The sequence below is a fragment of the Chionomys nivalis genome, chromosome 3 (assembly GCF_950005125.1).
Source record: "Chionomys nivalis chromosome 3, mChiNiv1.1, whole genome shotgun sequence".
Lineage (NCBI taxonomy): Eukaryota > Metazoa > Chordata > Mammalia > Rodentia > Cricetidae > Chionomys > Chionomys nivalis.
Window position 1 is genome coordinate 89,782,661 of NC_080088.1, and position 6,005 is coordinate 89,788,665.

Below are 6,005 nucleotides of genomic sequence, written 5' to 3' on the forward strand. Positions count from 1 at the left end.
TTCCAATCCAAATATTGACCAGGGGATAAGCAAGCCTTTGCAAGATTCATCCAATCAGCTGGAGTCATAGCATACCTATGCAAAGCCTCCACCTGAGCCACCGTAAAGGAGGCTGAAACGCCATAGGTCCGGACAGACTCTGCCAACATTTTAATAACTTTGAAATCTAAGGGCTCATGATATCTGTTGCCTTGCTGATCTTGAAACACTGGGAAAGCAGTCATCATTCTATCTCCTTTCTGGGTCATCATTTCTGCTCTGACTTCCTTCCATACTCCAGGACTGAAAGAAGTCCCTCCTTCTGCTCCCATGACCTCAGGATACTGAGGGGGGGCCGGAGGAGTTACACTCCTTCTTGTACTTTCAAGTTGTTTTTTCTTCTGTTCCTCCCTTTCTTTCCGCTTGATCTTACAGATAGATTCTAGGGGGACCACATAAAAGCCCTCCTCTTCCTCATTATCATCAGACTCTGAGTGAGTGGAAATATCCGACTCCTCCAGTTCTGACAGATTAGTATGTAAACCTGTTTTTCCTTTTCCTGGGTCCTTTTTCCTCGTTCCTTTACCTGACCCAGCATCAAACATAACCTTTTTAGAGGCTGCTCTCTCAGATCTCTCCTCCTGTTGAATCTCTAAGGCAGCCTGGCTATTCTCTATTGCTTCATTATACCTTTGATCTTTCAAACAATGCCACACTAGCCTCCAAACTGTTTTGACACCTTTAATAGCTAAAAAAATTGGATGTGAAGATGAAGCGCCCATCTTGAACAAATGTTAGATTGTACTTTTTCACTTTTAACCTGTCCGCTTCTTGTCGCGGCTCTACTTTTATCCTGCTTTCCCTATTTCTACCGGTGAGAGCAGAAAACCCGCTTTTCGCGGTCCTCTTACCTGAGGATATCGGTGCACCCCCTGACTGCAGCAAGTTCTGGGCTCCACGGAGAGAGGTTTGGAGGTTCCCCGTACGTGGCACCACTTGTCCCCGTACGGGCCACCAACTGTCGCGGCCCACCTCGTCCAGCAAGGATGACGCGACCACCGGAGCTCTTCTCACTGCAGTTTTATTCAGGACCTTTTGACAATTGTAAAATCTCTCTCTCTCTCTCTCTCTCTCTCTCTCTCTCTCTCTCTCTCTCCCCGGGCAAACCTCTCCCAGCCCTTAAGTAGGCCTGGGCCGCCAACCTCAGATTGCCAGGTGGGCACTGCCCATAGGTGCACACATATGCAAGCAGCTGACAGTCATTGCGTGATAATAGCATAAGTCAGGCTTTAGCCATAGGAGTTGATTATCACAGAGAGCACTCGCTTTCGGGATCGCGGAGGGCGGGAGCCAGCACCATCAGGTGCGACTCCACACAGCTCTCTACATTGCCATCAGGTGTGGCTTCACGCAGCTCACTACAGTGTGTATGTATGCATGTGAGCACATGTGTACACGTGTGTGTGTGTGTGTGTGTGTATGGAGGCCAGAGTTGACATTGGATGTCTTCCTTAACCACTCGCAACCTTATATATTGAGGTAGGATCTGTCACTTAAATCCAGAAGTCTCTGATTTAGCTAGCCTAGTTAACCAGCTCGCTCTACGATCCCTCACCTCTGCCTCTGTGCACCAGTGTTACAGTATAGCCACTTTTTAAGTGTTTTTAACTTTTTATTATAAAAAATTACTTAAAGTTTTAAATTTCATTATACATACCCAACCCAAGTTTCCACTCCCTCCCCACCTCTCATTCCCTCCCCCTTACACCCCCATCCCCCATTTACTCCTCAGAGAGGGTAAAGCACATTACTTTGGGGAAGGTCCAAGGCCTTCCCTGCTATATCTAGGCTGAGCAAGGTATCCATCCAGACAGAATAGGATCCCAAAAAGCCAGTACCTGCAGTAAGAATAAATCCTGGTGCCACTGCCAGTGGCTCCTCAGTCTGCCCCAGCCATGCAACTGTCACCCACATTCAGAGGGACTAGTTTGGTCCTATGCTTGCTCCTTCCCAGTCCGGCTGGGCTGGTGTTGGTGAGCTCCCGTTAGCTCAGGTAGACTGTTTCAGTGCGTGCACCATCATGGCCTTGACCTCTTTGCTCATACTCTCATTCCTCCCACTCTTCAGCTGGACTTTGGGACCGGTGCTTCAGTGTGGGTCTCTGCCTCTGTTCCCATGAGTTGCTGGATGAAGGCTCTATGGTGATACTCAAGATATTCATCAATCTGACTAGAGGGCGAGGCCAGAGTACTACTCAGCGGTAAAAAGCAAAGCAATGACATCTTGAATTTTGCATGCAAATGGATGGAACTAGAAAACACCATCCTGAGTGAGGTAACCCAGACCCAAAAAGATGAATATGGTATGTACTCACTCATAAGTGGGTACTAGCTATAAACAAAGGATATTGAGCCTATAGTTCATGATCCTAAAGAAGCTAAGTAACAAGGTGAACCCAAAGAAGAACATATATAGATCCTCCTGGAAAGTGGAAATAGCCAAGACCACCTGACAAAATTGGAAACATAGGGGTGGGGAGGAAAAGGAGGGTAGAAGAGGAAGAGGAGGGGAGAGGGAGCAGCGAGGAGAACTTGAGGGAATGGGATATTTGAGATGGAGGAAGGACAGAGATGAGAGCAAGGAAAGAGATATCTTGTTTGAGGGAGCCTTTGTGTGGTTAGCAAGAAACCTGGCTCTAGAGAAATTCCCAGGAATCCCCAAGGCTGACCCCAGCTAAGACCCTAAGCAATAGAGGAGAGGGTGCCTTAAACTGGCTGATCCTCGATCTTGCAGGGTAAGGCCTTTACTCTAGGGCCCACCTCTCCAGCCTCTATTATTTGATAATTGTACTATGCTAGCTGTACGATACACGATGCATCTGATATGTTTGTGCATCTGTGCGTGCACAGCAGTTCTGCTGAGTCCTTGGTATTGAAGTCAATAGCCTCCACTGTGAGAAATAAATTTCTAGTATTTATAAATTACCCAAGATGCAGTATTTTATTATGGCGGCAGAGATTCCAGTACCCACAAGGTAGCTCACAACCACCCATAACTCCAGTGTCAATGTATCCTGATGGCTTCCTCTTCCTCCTCCTCTTCTACGGCAGCCTTTAGAATATGTGTATGAGTGTTTTCCCTTCATGTTATGTACCTGTACTACATGTGTTCCTGGAGCCTGTGGAGGTCAGAAGAAGGCACTGGAACTGGAACCATCGATGGTTGTGAGCTACCATGTGGGTGCTGGGAATCAAACCCATGTCCTCTGTAAGAGCAACAAGTTGTCGGCAGAGTTTCTCTATGTCTCGGACACGCCCAAATAACCATTCAGAGACTTACTATTAATTATAAATGCTCAGCCTATTGGCTAGGCTTGTCCCCAGCCACCTCTTAAAACTTAAATTAACCCGTTTATATTAAGCCACATTTTGCCATATGGCATTCCCTCTTTCATCTTGCACCTCCTGTTTCCTCTCTGTATCTGTCTGGCAACTCCTCTGACTCCGCCCTTCTTTTTCCCAATGTCCTTCCCACCTAACCTTATCATGACCAGCTACGGGCCAGTCAGCTTTATTACACAACATATATAGCATATATTTATGCCACAGGAAGAGCTCTAAAGCGCTGTGCCAACTCTCCAGTCCTGCGTCCACATGCCCTCCCTGACCTCCGTGGTCTCCTGAATGCACAGGGTGCCCATACATATATTCAGACACACACACACACAAAATAAATACATATATTTATTCTGGGAGATCACTCAGCATAAAGTGTTTCCCAAGCCTGGTAGACTGAGTTCTATTCCCACACCCACGTACAAAGGCAGCTGCTACAGCAAAGATCTATAATGTCACAGTCCCACAGCACAACGCAAGGTGGACCCAGGAGAATCACCTGGAAGCTCAGTGCTGCAGAGACCATGCCTTAACAAAGTGTAAGGCAAGAACTAACTTCAGAGGCCAGGTTTGGTGACACACATCTTTAATGCTAGCAATCAGGAAGCAGAGGCAGGAGGATCTCTGTGATCAAGGCCAGGCTGGTTTACAGGTTGAGTTCCAGAACAGCCAGTGATACAAATCCTGTCTCAAACAACAACAAACAAACAAAACACTAAGTCCCCCCCAACTTCTTTTTTTTTTTTTTTCTTCATTTTTCAGATAGAGTCTCACTATGTGGCCCTGGCTAGCTTGGAACACCACATGTAGACCAGTCTGGTCTCAAATTCACAGGTCTGTCTCTGCCTCTGAAGTGCCTGGACTAAAGGCATGTGCCACCACACGGTACTAATTTTTAAAAATTATATGTGTGTGTGTGTGTGTGTGTGTGTGTGTGTATTTGAGCATTTGTGCACGCACAAGTCAGAGGACAACTTAAAGGAATTGGTTCTCTTTCTTCAGTCTCTGGGCCCCGGGAACCAAATCCAGGTTGCCAGGCCTGCCAATAAGTGCTTGTTCCCGTGAAAAGCCATCTTACCAACCGTCCTAGATTTTTATAATAAAACATTGGGGGTGTGGAACACTACTGAGATCATTTCTTACCGTTCCACCCTTAGCATCATTGTCTTGTCTGCGGCCTGTCATTGGAACCCAGCTGGTTAACAAAGTGTGGGTTTGTTCATTTGAAGGAAGTGGCCATGGGCACAGACCTTGTGTGGGTTAAGGATGAAGTTTCCGTGCCCCACTGTGGGCTCCCTTCTGCTCTGTTGCAGTTCAAGTTTCTGTCTTTCATAACTCTTTTTTTATTTCCTCCTCCTGGAAGAGCATATGTTCCAGAAGCTTCCTTAAACATGTTATGTGGGAGGTAAAACTTGAGAACTTAATTGTCAGAAGGCATTCTTAATTTTACCCAACCACTCGATCAATATATTGGCCATAAGGAAGGTTCTAGCTTAAACACAATTTTCCTAAAGAATTTTCTTTTTGAGACAAGGTCTCACTATGTAGACTAGGCTGATCCCGAACTTACAGAGATCTGCCTGTCTCTGCCTCCCAAGTGCTGGGATTATAAGAGTAAACCACCACATTCAGACCAGGCATTCTTCTTCTTCTTCGTTTTTTTTTTTTTTCGAGACAGGGTTTCTCTGTGGCTTTGGAGCCTGTCCTGGAACTAGCTCTGTAGACCAGGCTGGTCTCGAACTCACAGAGATCCGCCTGCCTCTGCCTCCCGAGTGCTGGGATTAAAGGCGTGCGCCACCACCGCCCGGCCTCCAGGCATTCTTCTTAAAAAATGTTTTCATGAAAAAAATTATTTTACACCAAGCAGTGGTAGCATATGCTTTTAATCCCAGCACTCAGGAGGCAGAGACAGGCAGATCTCGGTGAGTTTGAGCCAATCTGGTCTACAGAGCGAGTTCTAGGACAGCCAAGGCAACATAGAGAAAGCCTGTCTCAAAACAAAAGAAAACAGAACAAACATAAAATAATGTTTTATATTTTATTTTGTAAGTCTATAGGTGTGGGCTCATGCCAGTGTGTGTGTGTGTGTGTGTGTGTGTGTGTGCACCTGCGCGTGCACATACACAAAGGTCAGAGAACGACAATGTGGAGTTAGTTCTCCTTCTACTTTTACTTGGGTTCCAGGGATGGAACTCGGGCAACCAAACTTGCATCCTTAGACAGCAACCACCCTTACCTACTGAGCCATCTGGCCTTCCGGAGAAATCCTGAAGGCAATTTCCCTCAAGTGTAACTGCTGAGAAACCCAAAGTCATCCTAACTTCCTGCTCCCTAAGACTTTGTTGTCTCTTGGGAAGTCAGAAGGATCTTATCTCTCCACATTGTTCTGAAGTTTTACAAGTATTTGCTGTGCAGCAGATCAACTTTCTTTCCCTGTGGGCACTTTCCATCTGTAAATGGCTTATCCTCCAGGTCTGGGAAATTCCCCCGGAATAGTTCCATGGCTGCTTTCCTTATTTGTTTTTCCTTTGTTCTTGACTTTCTAGTGTTGGGATATTAGGATGGTGGGATTCCCTGGTCTGGCTTTCTTTTGAAAGGAAGGAAGGAAGAAAAAGAAAGATTTATTTTAAA